Source organism: Tupaia chinensis, unplaced genomic scaffold, assembly GCF_000334495.1.
Source record: "Tupaia chinensis unplaced genomic scaffold, TupChi_1.0 Scaffold000402_1, whole genome shotgun sequence".
NCBI classification, from domain to species: Eukaryota; Metazoa; Chordata; class Mammalia; order Scandentia; family Tupaiidae; genus Tupaia; species Tupaia belangeri.
In genome coordinates this window covers 2,843,581-2,867,636 of record NW_006159904.1, presented here as the reverse complement: position 1 = coordinate 2,867,636, position 24,056 = coordinate 2,843,581, and the positions used below count along the sequence as shown (strand labels likewise).

The 24,056-nt window shown below is 39.2% G+C and overlaps 1 protein-coding gene and 1 pseudogene across 1 annotated transcript in view; one reads left to right on the top strand and one right to left on the bottom strand.

Annotated features, from left to right (window-relative positions):
- FREM2 (FRAS1 related extracellular matrix 2) overlaps positions 1–24,056 on the bottom strand; it is a 230,356-nt gene that overhangs the window by 174,947 nt on the left and 31,353 nt on the right. The window lies entirely within an intron of this gene.
- Positions 8,257–14,521, top strand: LOC102482120 (non-histone chromosomal protein HMG-17 pseudogene; annotated as a pseudogene).

The following is a 24,056-nucleotide window of genomic DNA, read 5'->3' as shown; positions in this document are numbered from 1 at the left end:
GAGTCATGGCCAACCACATGGGATCGCTCTCCCTTAACTACTGACTGCAGGGACATCCATTGCCGTTTTGTCACTACTGATACCCCCTCTACCAACTGCAGTCATGTACTTACTGTAAACTAGACACTGTTAAACACTGTGCATATGCGACATAGCTCAATAATCATATAAATGCTCTGAGATGGAGACAATGAACATGCCCACTTTCAAATAGCATAAAATATCCAGTATCTAGAACAAGTTGAAATAATATAGAATTTTAGAATAAAATATAAGTACCTTTTCTTAGTTTTTCAAAAACAATGCCCATTCCCTCATTACAGGGAGGTTTTGAAGATACACCAGTTTATAAAATCATACTATTTCTCAGCAAGGTATCAGGCTCTCAATCTCAGTTTCACAGTCGTCTGCTTTTGGGCCTGTTCCTTCCCTCTCGAAATAATTCTGTAGCTCCCTAAGGTCACAGGCATATGCCAGTTAGAACCACTTGCTAAAAATCATTGTTACCAATAGGTTACTTTCTGGTTAAAAATTATCTTTCAAGGTTTGAGATATCTTGTATCATTAAGTGAACCTCTGAGGCAGAGCAAGGCTTGACTGAATAAACAGTGCAATCCAGTCCAGCACTACGCCTGTGGAGGGGGCGCTTAGGCTACATTGAGGCAGGGCAGTACAGCCAGGGAGCCTGGTTCCTCACCCGCCTCCCAGGGACCATGTCCCCTATTTCTGCCACCATCTGCTCCTCTGTTCTGGAGAGGATGCCAGTTTTCACATCCACAGCTCCTCTGTGTCTCTGAGGGCTGAGTGAACTCACTCCCATCCCTGCCATTTTCACCTGGAAAACTGAATAGAGATGACCTCTCGGATAGGGAGGCAGGCAGGAGCAGTCGGTGTTATCTAATCATCCAAGGTTCTGTAGCCCCTCACGTGCTCACCTGCCCGGAACAGTGTTTCAGATAGCAGAACCTTGACTTCTGCACCCACTCGAAAAGCCACTCCATCCTCTGACTAACTGAAACATTTTTGGACTCTTCATTATGGCATGTTAAGCTTTTCCGCAACAACTATTTAAGTTTTCCTAAGTAGTTCCTGAGTAAGCATTTTTAAAAGTTCATGCTATAATTTCCTGCTGTGATGCTGACAAGTAATTACTATTTTGAAAAAATGATTTTTTTTTTTACTAAGAATAAAAACTAAAAAATGAAAGGAGAAAGGAGCAGTTATCTTTTCACAGATATAATCAGAGAAAACCATCAAAGAGGAAAGATAATTCCTTCCTTTAGTGAACTTTACTTTCAAACAGAAACGGTACTGGATGTGTATATTGCTGTCATAGATCTCTGTTTATCTAAACTCAGTCACATACTTTCTAAACCAAGGGGCACATGGATCACTTAGAATTTGAGGGTTATTGTAAATTGGATGATTTTAAGATCTTATACATATGCGTGAACTTCAATGTACAGCAATTACATATGGCATGAAGATAGCATTCTTGAAGAAAGTCAAGTGTAGGGCCTTAGGGTTGAAGGAATCAGATCCCACACGACTGACTGTGGTTGACCAGGCCCTAGGTGGTTTGTAAAACATGTCAGTCAGTGTGCTTGCGTGCCCCAGATCCCAACGGGGTAGTGAAATGGAGGGGAGGGATTGGGGTATGATCATACCCCATTGGGGAATGCTTGCTTTCTCTCTGTGTGTGTTTCTGTCTGTACCTCTGTGGTGAGTGCATGTGTCTTCTGGCTTAAAAAAAAAAAAAAAAGGAAAAGTGTGGTGAGGCTACCTTTTTAATGCATGCCAACCAAAATGACAGACCATCATAGATTGAATGCAGAATCAGAAATGAGAATGCGACTATCTTCCATTAATCCATTCATGAAAGATATTTCTAAATAGGTACAGCATTGTCATTCTTTGCACTAAGATGTTTATTTAGGAACATTTGGTTACTGTTAATAAAAATGTTATTTAATATGTTATTTTTAAATGTATATTTAAATGAGCTAATATAGTAATACAATTTTCCCAATTTAAATCATAGTATATGCATGTCTATCTGTCTATCTCAAACAAAAGTTCTTAGAGGTCCTCAACAATTTTTTAAGAGTACAAAGAAGTTTTAGATAAAAAAAAAAAATAAAGCCTAAGAACCACCACTATACAACATATGCAAGCAACATGGTATTTATTTATTTATTCATGGAGAGAAACTTTTGCTTTAGGGTGTGTGCACTTGCCACAGAGACAGAGAGACAGAAAGCAAGAAATCACCCCCTAGAGTGGATGGCCTTGCTACAATCTCTTCTCCTTCTTTTTCTTCTCAGGATTTTGGGTATGCATGCACACGTGCCTGGCGTGAGTTTAAAATCACCAGATCCAGGTCTTGAACTGGGCTTGACTATGTGGGATTCCAGCGATATAACCATTACACCATCCGCTGGTCTTAATAGCAATTTAATCACAAAAGGCTTCAGAGTTAAAAAAAAAAAAAAAAGAGGTTTCCTTTCTTTTTTAATTGTCGGTGGGCATGCATACTCACTAGAGAGAGGGTGAGAGCAAGAGAGAGAGAGAGAGAGATAAAGCACCCCAATGAGGTGTGGTTACGCTCTAATCTCTTACCCTCCATCTCTCAGTCCTGTCAGGCATGTTATTCAGACCTTGAGGGGCAAGATTAAAGCTTAATTGGGCATGTGGGATCCAGTTCTCAAAACACAGCATTTAACTGTACTTCAGTTAACCCATCCACCCAAAAAAAGAGGTTTCCTAAGAACAACTTTTAAAATTAGTTATATATAAAATGTATCTTAAGAACAAAAAAAAGACATTTCTTTCTGAAAACTCATTAGGCCTCTCCTTTCTGATATTGCCCTATGTCTCCAGTCAGGCTCAAAAAAATATATTGACACTTGAAAGCTTAGTAAAACATGACTCCTGGTTCCCAACCCATTCCCTCTTGAGACGTCACTTTTTAATCTAGACCATCAAGACACCCTTCCTCTTCACTTGATGACTCTGGAAGCTGGGTTACACTTTTCCCCACTCCATTACCCCTGCTATCCTCTAAGTAACGAAAACAAAACAACAAAACAACCAAACTAAACAAACACCAGGCAAAGAAAACAAAACAAAAAAAGCCACAATGAAACCTCCTTCATATTGTTCAAGGTCAGACATTCTCTTCTGGCATCACACGCAGACGCAGTTCTATCAGCATTGTCCCGGCTAATCCAATCTAATGTCTCATCATGTGCCAAACAAGTGTGACCTCTCCAGCTCCTCCCTCTGCTGGAGGTTCCTGAAACCATGGTTAGCAGTCTTCTCCACAGAGTCACCAGCTAGTCAGGACTGAATCTTCACTGAGTGTGGCGATTCTTTTATTAATTTCTTCTGAACTCCCCTAACGACATCTGCAAGGATGATTTCCTCCCAGAATTTCATCCTATCAGTTCCTCCACTAAGGTTTGGTGATATTTAGGACCACACAGCTCAGAACACAACAAATGAGGAGGGAATTTGAACCAGTCCTGTTCAATGCCAGTGTCAGACCCCCACCCCTATTTCCACATCATTCCTTGTCAGGGGCTATATCCTGCTGATCTTCAAAACACTGTACGAAGCCAGAAAAAAAAAAAAAACTTACACAGAACAAGAATTAAACAGACATTTGTTGAATTGATGTATGAAGTATACTTTGAAAATAATGGCCATCATAATTAAAGTCAAATATTAAATAAGTTACACATTTTAATGAATACACAGTCACGCTGTTTTACTTTCAGCAGCAATTTCTGTTCAGTTAGTGAACATCCATGGATGAACAAAGTCCAATTAGGAACTTGGCAAGACCTGACTTGATAAGTTCTGATCTATATGTAGTCTTCAGAAATCTGATCTATATGTAAAAAAAAAAAATAAAGCCTAAGAACCACCACTATACAACATATGCAAGCAACATGGTATTTATTTATTTATTCATGGAGAGAAACTTTTGCTTTAGGGTGTGTGCACTTGCCACAGAGACAGAGAGACAGAAAGCAAGAAATCACCCCCTAGAGTGGATGGCCTTGCTACAATCTCTTCTCCTTCTTTTTCTTCTCAGGATTTTGGGTATGCATGCACACGTGCCTGGCGTGAGTTTAAAATCACCAGATCCAGGTCTTGAACTGGGCTTGACTATGTGGGATTCCAGCGATATAACCATTACACCATCCGCTGGTCTTAATAGCAATTTAATCACAAAAGGCTTCAGAGTTAAAAAAAAAAAAAAAGAGGTTTCCTTTCTTTTTTAATTGTCGGTGGGCATGCATACTCACTAGAGAGAGGGTGAGAGCAAGAGAGAGAGAGAGAGAGATAAAGCACCCCAATGAGGTGTGGTTACGCTCTAATCTCTTACCCTCCATCTCTCAGTCCTGTCAGGCATGTTATTCAGACCTTGAGGGGCAAGATTAAAGCTTAATTGGGCATGTGGGATCCAGTTCTCAAAACACAGCATTTAACTGTACTTCAGTTAACCCATCCACCCAAAAAAAGAGGTTTCCTAAGAACAACTTTTAAAATTAGTTATATATAAAATGTATCTTAAGAACAAAAAAAAGACATTTCTTTCTGAAAACTCATTAGGCCTCTCCTTTCTGATATTGCCCTATGTCTCCAGTCAGGCTCAAAAAAATATATTGACACTTGAAAGCTTAGTAAAACATGACTCCTGGTTCCCAACCCATTCCCTCTTGAGACGTCACTTTTTAATCTAGACCATCAAGACACCCTTCCTCTTCACTTGATGACTCTGGAAGCTGGGTTACACTTTTCCCCACTCCATTACCCCTGCTATCCTCTAAGTAACGAAAACAAAACAACAAAACAACCAAACTAAACAAACACCAGGCAAAGAAAACAAAACAAAAAAAGCCACAATGAAACCTCCTTCATATTGTTCAAGGTCAGACATTCTCTTCTGGCATCACACGCAGACGCAGTTCTATCAGCATTGTCCCGGCTAATCCAATCTAATGTCTCATCATGTGCCAAACAAGTGTGACCTCTCCAGCTCCTCCCTCTGCTGGAGGTTCCTGAAACCATGGTTAGCAGTCTTCTCCACAGAGTCACCAGCTAGTCAGGACTGAATCTTCACTGAGTGTGGCGATTCTTTTATTAATTTCTTCTGAACTCCCCTAACGACATCTGCAAGGATGATTTCCTCCCAGAATTTCATCCTATCAGTTCCTCCACTAAGGTTTGGTGATATTTAGGACCACACAGCTCAGAACACAACAAATGAGGAGGGAATTTGAACCAGTCCTGTTCAATGCCAGTGTCAGACCCCCACCCCTATTTCCACATCATTCCTTGTCAGGGGCTATATCCTGCTGATCTTCAAAACACTGTACAAAGCCAGAAAAAAAAAAAAAACTTACACAGAACAAGAATTAAACAGACATTTGTTGAATTGATGTATGAAGTATACTTTGAAAATAATGGCCATCATAATTAAAGTCAAATATTAAATAAGTTACACATTTTAATGAATACACAGTCACGCTGTTTTACTTTCAGCAGCAATTTCTGTTCAGTTAGTGAACATCCATGGATGAACAAAGTCCAATTAGGAACTTGGCAAGACCTGACTTGATAAGTTCTGATCTATATGTAGTCTTCAGAAATCTGATCTATATGTAGGATTCAAAATTTCAACTTTAAAAGACTACTAAGACGTGAAATTTTGTCAAACTGTAGTTATATTCTCAAAGAATATTTTAATGAAGTTTAGACTTCAAAAAACACTGAATTTTGGAAAAAAAAATTGGTATAATGGCTATGTCACTGGACTCCCATATAGCCGACTACAGTTCGAGTCCCGGACCCAGTGGCTTAAACTCACACTGAGCGCGTGTGCATGTGTGCCCAAGATGCCAAGAGGAGAATGGAGAAGGGATTGTGGAGTGGCCATCCCCTCTGTGGGGTGATTTCTCGCTTTCTGTCTCCCTGTCTCTCTCTGTCTCTCTCTGTGTCTCTCTGGCGAGCACATGTGCCCTACAGCAAAAACCTCACCAAAAATGAAAAACAAAACAAAACAAAAAAAACACTGAATTTTAAGATTTGCCTTTGGGGACCAGCAGATGGAGTAACAATTATATTGCTGGACTCCCACGTAACTGACCACAGTTTGAGTCTCAGACCCACAGCTTCAAACTCACACTGAGCATGTATGTATGCAAGTTCAAAATCCCAAGAGGAGAATGGAGGAGAAGGAATCACCCCTGGGGGGTGATTTCTTGCTTTATATCTCTATCTCTCCAGTGAGCACACACACCCTATAGCACAAGTCTCTATAAAACTTTATAAAAATTTAATAAAAATTTGCCTTTGAATTTAAACCCCCAAAATAAAAATGATGGATTCTTCAGTTTAGACTATCCATAGAACCATTACAATTTCTCAACAAAGACATAGACAGTAACTATGATAAAGAAAAAACTAATGGAAAACTAAATTTCATGGATTAGTGGTTAAGGAAGTTGGATTCCACACAATCAACCACAGATCAAGTTCCAGCGCTGGCTGCTTGGGAAACACACTGGACTAGTGTGTGTGTGTGTGTGTGTGTGTGTGTGTGCCCAGAATCCCAATAGGACAGAGAAAGTGAGGAGAAGGGATTGTGGCCTACGGTACCCACCATGGAGGTGCTTTCTCCTCCTCCTCTGTCTTTTTCTCTCTCTGGTGAGCACACGTGCCACCTGGCAGTACACAACAGCAACAACAACAACAAGTTGCATAAGAATATTTTAAAGACATTTGAACCAAGTTTTACATTTCAAAGACTTGTGTTTTTGAATATTTTCTTTCTTTATCATTCAAATAGTATTTCTGGCTGTTTCATGTTATCTTTGTGTATAAAATTAAGGCAGTGAGTCTTGCCTAAATTAGCGATCACAATTCAATAAGAGCATTTTAGTCTCGTAAGAGTATAACTATGAATCCATATCAAAACATATGAGTACAAATATACATTTCAGGGAAAAGGGGGAGCGTGGGTGAGCTGTTTGAAGAAGAGGTCAAATATAATTCTACTTTCTTTTTTAAACTCTTTCCAAGAAAGTGCCAAGACTTACTGAGAATCTCCAGCAAGCCAGCATTCCTTTCTCCCAAAATGGTCTACAGATCCACACTGATTGAGCACCCTAAGCTCACATAGATCCCTCTGTCAAGCATGTAAGCATCTTCAGAATTGCCAAGGTGCGAGGTTCACCATCCCTGTACATACTCCATATGTTAAGTTCTTAGATTCCATTTGGGCTTTTACCACGGAATGATAGTTAGCAGACAAAATTGCTTTATAAACAAAAAGAAACATCATTTATAAAGAAGTTAAATGGATAATAAATTCATCCCTCCCCCCTATGTATTTAAAAAGAAATGCACCAGAAGTATACTGGGCAGTGCAGTGGAAAATGAAATCTAGTTATAGAAGAGAACTCTCACACCACAGCTAGACTCAGGGCCACTGTAAGATGTGGTTGATCATGAAATCTTTGTCTATATAGTCCTAGGCAAAGGCAGAGTTCTGACACTGACCACCGAGGGTTTACTTGTTAGCACTCCTAACAACTATCCTATTAAATATAGAAATAAAGAAACTACTCATCAAATGAAGAATTGCTGTATTCATTTATCTACTTCATAACTATAGCTTTATTCTAACAGTTGTCTCTGTTTTTTATTTTTAATAAATCTGAATAAAACCATACTTAGCCAAAACAAAGATATTTAATAGCTCCTGCTAGCCCATGGATAACACTATCATTTCTCCTGATGTTACTATCTCATTGTATGGAATACAAGTTTAAATAGTCTACAGTTATGCACCTTTAGAAAACACCTTTGTCACAGTTTGATCACAAATTTTAAACTTCTACCTATGATAGAATCCTCATTTAACACTTGGGCAAAGACTAAAGGAAGTATCTGAACATACATCACATGTCTCGTTCACTGTAATGCGTCATTCATGGATGAGTATTGGGTATTTAGAGATGTAGTTCTCAGTAAAGAAATGGAATGAGAGTTAAATTCAAGTCCTTTAGTAAAGCTGAAATGTCAGAAATCAAAATAAAATTAACTCAAATTCATTGTTAGGTCAAAAACTTAGTGATAATTATTAAAATAAAAAATTACAATCCTGGGGGAGAAGAAGAGGTGAGAGCCACCCCGAGACTGACCAAAGCCTGTGTGCAGCTGCATCCCCCGTGTCCAGCGCCTATGACTCACCATTGTCACCACCATGCCCAAAGAAAGGCTGATGGGGATGCGAAAGGAGATGAAGCCAAGCCACAGAGAGGATCTGTGAGGTTGTCTGCGAAACTTGCTCCACCAAAGCCAGAGCCCAAGCCTAACAGGGCCCCTGCAAAAAAGGGAGAGAAGGTACCCAAAGGAAAAAAGGGAAAAACTGATTCTGGCAAGGATGGGAATAACCCTGCAGAAAATGGAGATGCCAAAACAGACCAGGCACAGAAAGCTGAAGGTGCTGGAGATGCCAAGGGAAGTGTGTGCGTTTTTGATAACCGTGTACTTCTGGTGACTGCACAGTTTGAAACACTTTTTTTTAAAATCGAGTTTTAGAAAAATGCAGAATTTTGTTTTACATTTTTTTAAACCTATGTTGTTAGCACACAGAACACTTCATTGTTGTTTTTGGGGGGAAGGGGATTGATTTGGACAATATCTTTCTGAAGCTGGATTGATTTGGACGCTATCTTTCCCTTCTAGTTTTGAGAGACTTCCTCTTGGCTCCCGAGAGGAGGGATTCCCTGATGTTGACACACGTAACCAGTTTGGCACAGATGCCTCGTGGTGTGGAAAACTTAACATTTGTTTTTATGTCCTCTCCCTCTCTGCCTCGGCATACACTTAACTCCTTTAAACCAGAGACCTGTCGGGACCTGGCCACAAAATATGGTTACCAGGGCATCAGGCAATCTGGACTTTCCAATGACATTCAGATGACATCCTTCAAAAGACCAGCAGTTCCTTTTCTATATCGTTGGATCTTCAGTTTGATCATTCTTCCATTTTCGTTTCCCTAAAGTTACGGTTGGCTCATGAAAAGTTGTTAAAAAACACGCTAAATATGAAAATGTCAACCCTCACTCTAAAGTTTCCCTGTTCATAGCATCAGATGAAGACTTCATTGAGTTTTATAGTGGCTTTCTGATTTTGGTAGTCCATTAAAGAAGGGAGTTTGCAAGTCATTATATACTGTTAATGATTGTCTGCCCCTGTCCTGCCTGAAATACTATGATTGTTTATGAAAAGTATCTTTAATAAAGCTGGATACAGTTTGGCTTAGGAAAAAAATACAATCCTGGTGATGTGGCAATAATGAAAATCATATGCTAATATAATTTTTTTCAAGAGACCAGTTCACTATAGGGTGTTTACATGCACCAGAAAGACAGAGAGACAGAGACGGAAAGCAAGAAATTCCCCGGCCCCCCCGGGGGGATGACCATACCACAATCCCTTCTTCTCCATTCTACTCTTGGGATATTGGGCACACATACCTGCCCGGTGTAAGTTTAAGCCACCAGGTCCGGGACTTGAATATGGTGGTCGACTGGGAGTCCAGAGTTGTAACCACTATGCCATCTGCTGGTCCTGCTAATGCACTCTTGAGACTATTACAAATTCACCTTCCTTTTGGGGAACAATGTGGCTTTACATATCAAGAATGACTGGCAAGTTCTTATTTTATATACACATTGTTAAAAATGTTTCTTTCTTCCATGAATGAGAGGGACAGAGAGACAGAAAGATGGGAAGAGAGAGATAGCACCCTCAATAGGGTTCTGATGCTGTGATCCACTCCCAATTTCATCTGGCCCCAGTTTGAGGGCACTTACGTGCCCATTGTTCCCAGGGAGGTCTCTGGACATGGACCCAGAACCTTCCGTATAGGTGAGCCTCCCAGAGCATAGTGTTTTACTTCTGAACCACTATTCAGCCTCAAGTTCTTTTTTGGATAAAATAATTTAGCAGAAGAAAAGCATTTCATACGCGCACACACACACACACACACCATTCTATCCTATACTGTGCATCATCGCCTGCGTCCTTTCAAAGACTAATTCCAGGGAATACTAGTTGGTACTACATGGGAAGAAAATACCTGTGATTAAATTAGCATGGGAAATGCGGGATTAAGATTTCTTTTTTAACTAGTATAATTCTCTGGGAAGGACATCAAGTAATCAGCATTTCCCAAACATATTTGATGATGAAACTCTTCTTGGACTATCTCCTGAGCCTGGTATTTTGTAGAATATATTCATGGCAATAATAGAGTAAGGAACTCTGCTGGACATTTCTTCACAAACACAGAGCGTTTGTGCTGTTATGTGGCCTGAATAACCCACGTGGAAAACACGGATGCTCATGTTCGCTGTATACACACCCATATTGTTTTAATCCTGCTTGGTGAAAAATGGTTACACTGGCAGCCCTGCCAATGAAAAGGTCACATGGCCCTTATTAGAAAACCACTAGAAAAAAAAAAAAAAAAAGCAATAAGAATGCCCTGTATTTATGGTGTAGTGTGTTCACTAGGACAAAACATAAACATTTTAATTCTGAATGCATTATTAGCTAACCATGTGGATCTAAACATTCTGTACCTCTGCGTGTTTTATTTATCTAAGAAATGGGCCAGCACATGTCCATATGTGCTTGTGAGGTTATATATTACCTATGGAAAATTTTACCAATATTATACTGTGGGATAAACTGGCAGCCGACTAAGCCATGCTTACATCATAAGCCTGAGTTAATTTATAATTACGATTGAAGAGGAATGTAATTAATTTTACAGTTGCAATTTGTTCCAGGTTTTCTATGAATGAAATCACATAATTAAACTATAAAACACTATTGCCAGAAACAAAAGGAAAGAAAGTTGAAGGAAGCTATTGAAAGGCTAGGCCGTGGACAAAGTATGGTGAAATGGCAACACTTATACATAGATGATCACTTCTGGTGTAATATACGTGGTGTGCATTTGCTCATTTATTCACCAGGTGTTTGCTGAGAACTTACTTTGTGCCATGTGCTCTGCTAGGTGCTAAATAAAATAGTCAGCCAACATGGTCCCTGTCTCATGCAGCCTGTGATAGTTTATGTTTCAAAGAAAAAGATATATATTAGAAGAGTAGAATGTTTATCTTTGTTTTACAACATTATACATAAATGAATAAAACCATATCATAACCAGGGTCACTTGTGGTGGCAGCTTCGGGTTAGTGTCCCACAGTCTCTCTGTGAGTGTCAGGAGCACATGCAAGCCTTTGACCCTCACTGGCTGGGCCTACCTGTGGATGGTGGCATGGAGACCCTGTTATAGGTTTCTGTTTCTAAAGTCTCATCTCTTCTTCTTCCCCCCCCCCCCCCCCTCTTTTTTTTTTTTCAGAGGTTTTTGCCATAGCGTGCGTGCATGCATTTGCCAGAAACACAGAGAGAGACAGAGACAGAAGGACAAAAAGCGAGAAATCACCCCCACAGGGGGGATGACCACGCTGCAATCCCTTCTCTGAGCATGCATGGGACTCGAACCATGGTCAAGTACATGGAATTCCAGCAACATAGTCATTACGCCAACTGCTGGTCCCCTCTTTATCTCTCTCATGGAAGAAATAAATAAACCACAACATCATCATACTCAAAGGAATTCTCTTAGAATTACTCATATAGATGAACTAGGAAAGATTTCTGTATCTTAGATTCAAATCTAAAACCTAAGTAATCTATGACTTACAGGTGTTTTGTTGCAATAGATAAAAATATTTGGTGGAATATAGCTAAAATGATACCAAAGCCATAAGAACTATGGCCCATAGGCTTTGGGGAATTAAAACAATACTTTCTTTACACTTTAATTGAAGTCGGTAAAGACTCTTACTTTGTCAAGCCCTACAATAACCACCTTTCACTTCAACCACTTTAATTAAAATGCCTAGCTACCTGGCAGAAGTTTTGCCGATTAACTGAACTACCACTTAACTCTTTTAGAAACATCCATCAGATTTCAAATTACGGTGCAACAACAGCTGTGAGTTCATTATATGCATAATGGGTAAATATTTTTATTTCCTCCACCCACCGTCATATGTCTGTGTTAAAATATCACATAAGAACAGTGTGGGTAACAGGACGGGTTGGAGTGGGGGAGAGCTGCTTCAACGTCTTTGTTCCCTACCACCATAATCTTTAGTATTAGAGAGAAAAAATGATTTTAAAAAAGGAGTCGTTTCTAACCTCTCCTGCAGATGCGCTTTTCAGCATTTTACCACGGGTATCTGGGACAGTGAGTAGTCCTTAGCCTTTCCCATCCCTACACTCTCCCCTCAGGCTACACGCATGATAGGTGCCGTTTACAAATTCCTATGTCTGATGTGTGGTAACTGGATACTCTTATTTTCAGTACTGTTGATGCTGCAGCATCTGGAGCCCCGCTTACTCAGGAGAGACTGCACCTCCCAAGGCTAGCTCAATCCTAGTGGTAGTAAACTGCACCCCATCCCTGGGAGTGTGCCTGTCACTGGTAAACCAATCCGGAGCCATACTCTAAGTTACCTCCTCCATCTGACTGCTATACCCCAGGGGGGTAATATTCCTCTGCCCTAATCATCTCAGGGTCAGGTACTCAATAACTAGATATGAGCTCAAACCTCAGAGCAGCTAAAATGACTCAAATGAGTCAATCCTATCTTATAACCCTGTCTCTCCTGTTCTTTCCTATGGAAACCATAACATACATGACCCTGCATAGTATGGTGTTCCCTCTCCTCTTAAGAACTGTGAGTAACACACATCTTTTTTTTTTTTTTTTTTTAAGGTTTTTGCCATAGGGTGTTTGTGCTTGTTGGAGAGAGACAGAACGAAAAGAAAAACACACTGGGTACATGTGTATGCCCCCAATCCCAACAAGGTGGAGAAGTGGAGAAGGAATTGTGACATGACCTGCCCCATTAGGAAGTATTTACTCCCCCTCTCTCTATCCACCCCTTCATCTTTCTTTCTGTCTCTCTGGCAAATGCATGTGCCCTTTAGCAAATTAAAAAACAGCATACAACATGAGTTCTAAGTTAGACTACTCTCAGCTCATATCCTTCCTCTGCTACTTAGCATATATGGCCCTTAGTTAGACATGATGTAGTTGTGCCTCAATTTCCTCACCTGTAAAACTGGAGATAAATAATAGAATCTCTTCTTAAGATGGTTGTGGGAATTAAGTAAGCTATAACCCATACAGTGCTTGGAACAGTGCCTAGATTTCAGTCCTACAGGAAAATATCTCAGTGGCATATGGCTACTACCATTCTAGATGCATAGTCATGAAGTAGATTCATTTCATGCAATGGATGCTTTAGGGCATTGGGGATTAATTCTCTGATGGAGCCCTGGTTGAGAAAGGACAGAACAGAAAGAGCTCAATAAACATTAACAATTATTGATTTCTAAGAAGAACATCATCTCTTTTATTATCACACACAACACACAGAAATCATCCTAATAATTCTTTCCAGATATTTCTCAATCAAGAGTTCTTGTTCTTAACTCTATCCCAGTTGCTGGCTTAGCTAAAGAAGAGAACGTTCTTTATATAAGTAGGGGCAGGGAAAAGAGGGCAAATACTTTGAATTGTTTTATGAAAAAAAATGATTCTTAAGGGCCACAGATAGCATAATGGTTATGTTGCCAGACTCCCACATGGCTGACCGTGGTTCAAATCCTAGACCAGGTTGGCTTCAAAATCATGATGGGTGTGTGTGCATGCCTGCCCAAGATCCTGGGAGGAGAATGGAGGAGAAGGGATTGTATCATGGCCATCTCCCCTGAGGGGTGATTTCCTCACTTTCCCTCTCACTGTTTCTGTTTGTCTCTCTCTGGGGAGTGTATGCCCCCTAAGGCAAAAACCTCTTTAAAAATTTATTTTTATGATATTTGACAAAAATGAAAAAAAAATTGATCCATGTGTGAACAAACTACATAGTGCCTAACTATGTGCCAGACACAGATATTAATTAACACATTTAAGATGAATAAACAAAAGGACTGAGACAAAGCCTCAAGGGCATCTCCACTTGGGAACTGAATATCTCAAAGTTTAAATATTAGATATTTGACCTAATATTTTCTGTAAAACTCTTCAGAGGTTGTAAGAAATTAGAATTATGAAACGCAGTCTTGTGTTTGATTTTAACTCTGGGCCATAGATGGAATCTCTGAAGTCAGGTGGTCAAGCAGTAGAATAAAAAAAATGTTACCAAATATCAACTCTGCTTGATTATTCTACAACATCTTGTCAAAACAGTGATATTCAAAAATATGCCTCCAATGTAAAATAGCATTGGCCTTGCCTGAACCCCACCCCACACCTGAGTCAGATACCCTGGGGGTAGGGACCGGCAACTGTGTTTTAACAAGTCTTCCAGATTATTTCGATGCCTGCTACAATTTGAGAACTACTCTTTAGGAAATACAGATTTAGCTTATTCAGTTAAATCAGTTATTTTTTTTCTCTTTTGAGAGATTTTTGCTATAGGGCATGTGTAATAGCTGGAGAGACAGAAACAGAGAGACAGAAAGCAAGAAATCAACCCCCATGGGGGAATGGCCACACTGCAATCCCTTTTCCTCCATACTCCTATCAGGATTTTGGGCACACATGCACATGTGCCCAGCATGAGTTTCAAGCTGCTGGGTCCAGAACTCAAACCAAGGTCGACCCCATGGGAGTCCAGGTCCTTAAGCACTATGCCACCTGAAGTCAGAAGTCCAAGCATATCCAGTCTTTGTGTCCCAATACCAGAGAATCAGATTCCTGAAACTGTCTTGGGTTTTTAGATTTACAAGAAACTCCTCAGGTGATTCTGATACCCAGCAAGGTTAAGAACTTATTCTCTCTAAGCAGTCGATAGTACATAGGAAACATTAACACTGTCATCATTTTCCAACCTCATTATCAGGATTTTAATTTCTGACACCAGTGCCATCAGGAGATAATGAGCCTGTGGTTATTCTCCTAAAATGCAAAGGCAGATATTACTTAATCTAGTTTTATCAAAATAAAATTTAGCAAACTTCATCACAATGGCTGAGCTTATCAGTGTTGAAATATTTTCTAAGGGCTAAATTGGACTTAGAAATGGTGGACATTGTTCCCCCTGTAGCTACACAATTTGCTGACACTTTATTGGTAGAGTATGCATAGTCTGGCAACTACTCTTTGTCATAAAACTTGTGAGTAAACCATGTTTTCGACTGATCTCAGTCGATGGTGTCTTTGATATACGCAGCTCTGGTCTGGTACATGCTATGAACAAGGAGTCAGCTTGCCACTGTCACCGAGCAAAGGCGCCCACTGTCTGTGGAGCTGCTCGCTGGTGCTGTTTCAGCTTCCCCAAAGGACTGTCTCTGCTGCAGCTCCTCTGCTGGTCTGCTAACCTCACCGGAGAGGGCTCCCTTGTTTACACTGCTCTCTCTCAACTTCCCTACCTCTACATATGCTCTCCACTACTGCCCTTTCTCTAATGTCTTGTTCGTTTATCTCATGCTCCTCAAGGTTTAGGGATATTCAGACTTAGTTTCATTGTCACTGCCAGATTTATTTTTTTCTTCTTGACCTACAGACATACAATTATTTTAATCTTCGCAGCACATATTTTCATTACAGTCATGCTCAGAAATATCTCTGTCGACTCCCATTTGATAATATCCCAAACAGCATATAGGACCGAGGGTAGTAACAATGCATGTTAAAAATAGCACTCCTCCTTTTGGACCCCTGCCACTTCCCTCCTCACCCTAGTGAGGTCACGTGGACACAGCCGGTCTAGATTCCATTTTTTCCCCTCCCTTTGGAACCTGGTAATTCTGTCCTGGTTTCTTTAGCATCTGCTATTTTGCCTCATAAAGTATTTGCAAAACATTCCGTGACATTTTTAGTTGGCGATTCAGTTTGACCGAGGGTGATGGCTTTCTGTCCCTTTGCCGGTGGGTCTGAAATCCATCTTTTTCCTTGGTTCAGTCGTACTATCAGAAATCCAGCCTAACACCTGATTTTATAATGGTGTGATTCAGACCTTGCCTTTAATTTATCTAGATAATTCTAAACTTAATTGGTAAAGCCAGGCTTTTAAACATCAGAACCTTACCCAGAATGAAAGACATAATTAGAATTTGCCTGAGCATGTTTAACTTCTATAGCTTCAAGCAATGTGGTTTGTATACACTAAGAAATCAACGAAAATTTGTCTGATCAAATCAAGTCTGCTTACTATCAATATCCACAGGTAAACTGACATCTCCATTTTAGTTACTAGTGGGGCAACTGATGTTCTTTAGAGTTCAATTGTCAAGTATCACCAAGGTGTAGTAAATAGGGATTAATAATCCGGAAAATCCATCAAAGGAAATTACAATTCTGTTTATACATGCTCCTGTGCTTAAGTAAGGGGGAAATCCTACCACTAAGACTAGCTCTGGGCCAAATGATGCAGTAGGCTAGAAAGAAATTGGCATCATTACACTTCCCCTTTCAATGACCTTCTTTGCCATCCTTATCCCTCACTTCCTCCCTTGAAATGTTTCTTGTATACTCAATAGGTTGTTGATTAATCCCCTGAGGACCTGTGATGTCTGAATTTTACTTGAACCTTAAATAAATTAATTCGAATGACGGAATTTTATGCTTACTATACAGGCAGCAGGTTAGGGCTGTATCATTTTTACATTGAGGGACTTATTTTATATGTCACCAAGAGGTAGGCCTATGTGGACTTGATACATCACTTGGCTCACTTCCTATAAGAAGGATGACTTTAGTAGGCAGAATAATGGCTACTCACAGACATCTACAACCTAAACCCTAAAATGTGTGAATATGTGAGCTGACGTGACAAAACAGAATTAGATTGCAGATGGAAGTAAGATTTCTAATCAGTTGATCTTGACATGGGAGATTATACCAAATTATCTGGGTGAGCCCAGTATAATCACAAGGATCCTTTTAAGTAGAAGAGGGGGGCAGAAAGTATGGAGATTTAAACTGCTGGCTTTGAAGATGGAGGAAGAGGCCATCAGCCATGGGAGACAAGGCAGCCCCTAAGGGCTGGGAAAAGCAGAACAAATTCTCCTCTAGAGCTTCCAGGTAAACACAGACCTGTCTAGACGTTAGCTTATTTACACTCATTTGGACTTCTGCCCTCCAAACTCTTCGGATAATAAATTTATGTTGTTCCAAATCGCTAAGTTTGTGATAATTATATAGCAACAATAGGATATTAGTGCAGCAGCGCTGAGAAATCTATTTAAATTCTTTCAGTCTCATTTCGTTTTTCCTAAGGAAAGCAGAGGTAGTAGAAACTACTGCCTGGTCCTATAAAAATCAAGTAAGTTGACCTGGGTAAAGAACTGGTCGTGTAAGGCATCTTTGATGCAGGTTGTTTTGCATTTTTTCCCTCATTTGCTGGCTAACTGCCAACCTATCACCATAAATCTTGTACTCATGCCTACATTCAAAACTGGGGGTATGTAATTTACACATAATTGTTTAAATAATATTATAGAATTAGTTCTCAGAACTATTACTGTAATTTTTTATAGTGAAAGAGAGAGAAGCTGGTAGAGTAAGAGACTGAAGAGACACTGTTTATGTATCGCTTATCACTAGAGGGTGTAAAATGACTTTTGAGCCAGTAGATGGTCTGAATAAGCATGCCAGGAATTTCAAGTTTGAAAGATCAGTATACACCATACTTTCTTTTCATTAATAATGAATGGAGAAAGGAATGGTAACGGGAGTCTTGGTCTCATCAATTCTGAAAAGCAGCAAGAATGTAGCTTGATTTCAGTGGGTGACAGTGGAAGAACACTTACAGATGGATGGGCACAAAATATCTTTTCACTCCTGGAGATGGGTGCCCTAATTAGTGATGCTAATTAGATGTAGATGACTTAATAGCTCATCTCTTAAAAATATAAACTTTAAAAAGTCTGTAGTTACTTACGTGTATAGAGTGCAAGAGGTCTTCAAAAAGTTCATGAATCTGCATAGTTCAAAAAAACTATGTATGGGTTTCATTTTTTTTTTTTGCATCAAAATGAACTTCTACTTTAATTTTATTTTTTTCATGAACTCCCCTTGTAATCATACAGTGGAATACAAAGCAAGCATAAAAACAACTATAGATCAGGAACAGCAGATGGTATAATGGTTATGTCACTGGATTCCCAGGTAGTCAACCCAGAGGCTTGAAACTCATCCCAGGTATGTGTGCATGTGAAAAACCCCAAGAGAGGAATGGAGGAGAAGGGACTGTGGCATGAACATTCCCTCTGGGGATGCTTTATTCACTTTCTGTTTCTCACTGCCTCTCCAGCGAGAACATGTGCCCTATAGCAAAAATCTCTTTAAAAAAAAAAAAGAAAAAACCCTGTAGATCTACATTAATTGATTAGAAAGATATTCATATTATACTTTGAAAAGTAAAAGCTAGGCTTCAGACACATAGTATAGAACAAGACAAAGCCATATGCTAACTGTGATTCTCCCTGATTAGTGAGATGATGATAATTTATGTTTTATTTTTTTAGTATTGTATTTGCTAAGTCTCTTACAATAAAAGTGTATTCTAGTGTAAAAAGAAAACTTCATGTAAAATTCATTGATAGAAATCACTGTAATAGTCTTTCAGGTAGCAAAACGGCCATGTTTTCAAGGAAAACATTCATGTTTATTAAGATGAGGACTGACCCACTTTTTTTTAAGAATTATTTTATTTAACTTTATTTGTTTATTTATTTACTTAAATCTGACCAGAGTGAGAGAGAGAGAGAGAGGAGAGAGAGAGAGGGAAAGTGAGAAAGCCAGCAACCAGGTCTAGGACTCGAACCGCAGTTGGCCATATGGGAGTCCAGCACCCTTAACTACTATACTACCTGCCAGCCTCAGACTTACCTATCTATCTGAAGGTCATTTTGTCAAGTGAAGCTTGTATCATAGAAACTTAAAATTTAGCTCATAAAAACTTAAAATTACCCTATCGAATAATCAGCTTTAATACCCTTAGCAATGTTTATTAGATCTTGACTTGATTACCTTTAATGACAGGAAGATTATTATCACATGACAGTTCACTTTAACTTCTGCTTAGCACTTGTTAGAAAGTTTCTTTTTCACACTTAGTCAAATAATGCCTTTCTGTTACTCCCACTCATTTATCTGTTCCAAAGGAAACTATTTATAGGCATCTACAGCACAATATACTCTACCTGGATAACACCTTGCAAAAAAATAAAAAAGAACATACAACTCAACTTTGTATATATGAGTGTTCTCACACATACATGTATGTGTGTGAGTATGTGTGTGTGTGTGTGTGTGCACGTGTGTATTGGGAGCACAAGAAAGAGTAGAGATGATTCCTTAAGCAACAAAGCAAACAAAGGTATGAGGGAAGGGAATGGGAATTTTTGACTGAAAACAGCACAATGGGACCAGCAGATGGGATGTTGGTTAAGGTGCTGGACTCCCACATGGTTGAATGTGGTTCAAGTACCAGATCCGGCAGCTTAAAACTCATGTCAAGCACTTGTGTGTGTGTGCCCAAAATCCCGAGAGGAGAATGGAGAAGAAGCTGCGGCATGGTCATTCCCCTTTGCGGGGTAGTGATTTCTCACTTCTCTCCTTCTGCCTCTCTCTGTGTCTCTGGTGAGTGCACATAAGCAAAATCCCGAGAGGAGAATGGAGAAGAAGCTGCGGCATGGTCATTCCCCTTTGCGGGGTAGTGATTTCTCACTTCTCTCCTTCTGCCTCTCTCTGTGTCTCTGGTGAGTGCATATAAGCTATAGCAAAAATCTCTCTTTAAAAAAAAAAAAGAAAGAAAGAGAAACAACAAAATGCATTCCCCAATTAGCAGTGGGATGGGCCACAGGAAAGTGTAAAAGCCCGCAGTGAAGGAAAGGTAGTAGACCTTTGTAAAGCCTTTATCACATGTGAGAAAAGGAAGTTTCCAAATATACAAAGCATTTGGAAAGAGCGCTTCTCTAGGTTTCTTAGGGACTCCTTTATCCCAAAAGACAAAATATGGGAGGAGAAAAGGTCACATCTCCCTAACATCCCCTTGAACTATTTTCAAATAGAATCAACCACTTGTCTTCTTGTTTATACTCTGGTTTAAATTAACTCATCATTTACTATACAACCTGGCAATTCAAGAATTCTAAGCACAATTACTTCAAGTAAGAATATTTATGTAGCACTTTATACTTTTCAACAGATTCTTGTTTGCATATTTAATTAGAGCTTAGATTAAGGTTAAATAAATTTACCTTAGAAAAAAACCAACATTTTTGTCCATACATAGGAAACTAAAGAGTAGAAAAATTAAGGGAGTTGATTAAATTTACAATTAATACATGGCCAAGGCAATATTTAAGCCTTTTTTCTGGGCTTAGGTCCTAGCTTCTCTATCATTAATTTTTTAAAAGAATTATTTGTTTAATTTTATTTGTTATTATTTTAAAATTTTGGTATAAGGCCTATGCACTTATCAGAGAGAGAGAAATTGAGAAAGCAAGCTTCCAGGTCCCGGACTCAAAACGTGGTCAGCCATGTGGAAGTCCAGTGCCTTGACCACCATGTCACCTGTTGGCCTTATACCATTGATCTTGAAATATAAATGTCTCTAGGTCAATTAATAGGATCATTATGTATATCTATATACCATTATTTTACCAACAAATTCCTTCCACTAAGAAGAAATGTTTCTAAGGATGTGTTAGAAGTGGGCAGGGGGCAAGCAGATGGCATAATATGTACGTCGCTGGACTCCCACACAGTCTACCGCTATTTGAGTTCTGGACCCAGAAGCTTAAAACTAAGGAGGGACGTGTGTGTGCCCAAGATCCTGAGAGGAGAATGGAGGAAAAGGGACTGTAGTGTGGCCATCCCCCTAGGGGATGATTTCTCACTTTCTGTCTCTCTCTGTCTTTATGGGGAGCACGCACACCCTATAGCAAAAATCTCTTTCTAAAAAAAAAAAAAAAAAAATTCTTTCAAAAAAAAAAAAAAAAAAAAGAAGTAGGCAGATTCAAACTCTGATTAGGATCTAGAAACAGATCAGGTCACTCAGACCTACCATAGACTTCTTGACAGGTCTTGGTGTCTGGAGAACTCTGGATTAGCCAGGAAAATCCATATGCATGTCTTTCTGCACCTGGACACAGACCCCGGAGCCTCCCTGTGTTGTGAAGGATTCTGTCTTCTATTATTTGGCAATGGCAAAGGAATCCTCTGCATCTCACTCACCTTCCTCATGTTTTAAATTATTTCCTGTCATACTTAGTCACTGTTTAAAGCACTGCTAAACATGGTGGAATTTCCGGGTGCACGTTCTCTCTCCTCTGTTGCATTAGTTCTCCTTATCTCTTAAAGAAGCCATTTGGTAAAACACATTCAAATACAGCTTCAAAATTTTAAAGATGAGGCAGTGAAGGCTACAATAAAACCTAAAAAAATGTGTTTTCAAATTTTTTGTCTTTTTTGAAATGGCCAGATAAAATTGTATGTATTTACTATGACAATTTATCATGCATATATATATACTGTAAAATCATTAAATCTAGCTAATTAACCTTTGCATTTCCTCAGTTACTTTTTGCTAAGAACACTTTATATCTGCTTCTTAGCTTTCTCAAGAAAATTATATATAATTTTCTATATATATATTATATATATATACACACACATAATATATAAATATATATATAATTTTCTCTATATATATTATATACACACACATATATAATAAATATATACATATTTATATATAATATATATATATCCACACACACACATATATATACATACACACATATAATAAATATATAAAGAAATATATATAGATGTGTGCGCGCGTGTGTGTGTGTGAATATATATATATATAGGGCTGGCATATGGCATGTGGCATGGTGGTTAAAGGCACTGGACTGCCACATAGCCAACCATAATTTGCGTCCCAGACTTGGCACCTTGTTTTATTACTTTCCCTCTCTTTCTCTGGTTAAATTGTCAAATTAAAATAAGTAAATAAATAAATGAAATGAAATAAATAATTCTTGAAAAATTATATATTTTTAACTATAGTCACCACATTGTATAGTAGAGGTTTTGATCTTATTCTTCTTACCTAACTGCTATTTTGTTTCTTTTTAAAAGTATTTATTTCTTTGGTGAGAAAGAGAGAGAAACCCCCCCTCCAATAGAGTCCTGATGTCACAGTCTACCTCCTGCCGCAGCCAGTCCCAGATCATGTGCAAGCGTGTGCTCAGTGCACTCAGGAAAGTCTCTAAACTTAAACCAGAAGCTTTCTCAAGTGCTATTGTCTGGCAGGGTGTTGCCCTTTGCCAATATGTCACCATCCGACCCCCCAGAGTTGGTATTCCTTAACCAGTGTCTCTCAGCCCTTACCCCAAGTCCCATCTCTGACCAACCTTACACCTTTCAACATTATGGATACAACTGAGTATTTTTTAATCAGCAAATGATAACTTTCAGGAGCATTTGGTGTTTATACATATGTACATGTATAACATTTGCCATATGGTGAGTGGGCGAGCCAGAGAGAGTCAGAGAGATAGGGCTAGTGAGAAATCACTCCCCTGGGGGGGGGCGGGGATTATCATACTGCAACCCCTTCTCCTCCAATCTCCTCTTGGGATTTTAGGCATGCATGCATATGGGTCCAGCATGTTTTTTCCAAGCTGACAGTCTGGGACTCGAACCATGTAGTCAGCCAGGTGGAATCCAGCACCTTAACTATAACTTCACCTGCTGGCCCTATTTTATTTATTTTTAAAATTGTATTTATTTGATTTCTTTTTTTGTGAGAGAGAAACACCTTCTACACACCCTGCTCACCTCATACCCCAAGTACTCCAGCCAGCTATGATCACGAGCACTTGCTCAGATTGACTGGGATCAGAACTCCTGGTCTTCCACATGGCTTCCATCATTGCAGAGTGAAACCCTACTGCTATATCACCGCAGCTGAGGCTTAAAAAATTTCAAAGGAGTTTCTCATAGGTCCCATGTCTCATGGACTCATCCCTTAACTCAGGATCATAATTTCATCTCTGACATTATTTGACAAGAGGCTTAGAACAGTCACCCTGCTATCTCAGTGGGTGAGTTCATTTATTTGAATACGTTACAGATAGGCCTCTGTGTGCTTGAGACTGCTTTGCACTTCTCAGAACAGAAATACAACTGTGAAAAGGTCCCCCCCTAAAATTTAATCATCAGAGTCACAATATGAACAACTCAAGACCCATGGATTACAACAAATATTCAGACAGCAGTGTACACCTGGGCCTCTCAGTCATAGCATACTGAAACTTTTTGTTGTAGGAGGCTATCCTATATATTGTGGGATGTTTGGATACATTTTGCCATTCTCCTCCAAGTTGGCAAGTCAAAAAAATATCCCTGACCATGGTGAGATATCCTCTGGGCAACAACCGAGAATGATTGTGGCAGATACAGAAGAGGCACAGCTTGCTTTGGGGTAGAGAAATACAGCAAGAATTTAAGGTACATAAGTGGTGCTTTAAAGGTAAGTAGGGGGTAAATTAAATTATACTTTAAAGAAGAGATGCCATGAATTTATGTGTTCATTTGTGAAATTATAAACTTGACAGATGTAATGTTTAGAAATCCATTCGAGGAAGTATATAGGTAAACAGGAAAAGATAAAAATAGAGACAGGCAGGGGCCATAGAGTGGCTGGCCTTAAATATATAAGCTAGGCTAATAAAAATAGAGCAAGCTCTAGCCAGCAGCTAATTAAGAAAACGGACGGTTTTGGGCAGGTAAAAGGAGACAATGAAGCCCAGAAAAGATATATACATAAAATAGTAGGTCATCGGGAAAGTCGTGACATATTTTTCTAACGGTGTTGTTGAGTTATTTTAGAATTGATTCCCAAATAATGATACACTGGGATGCT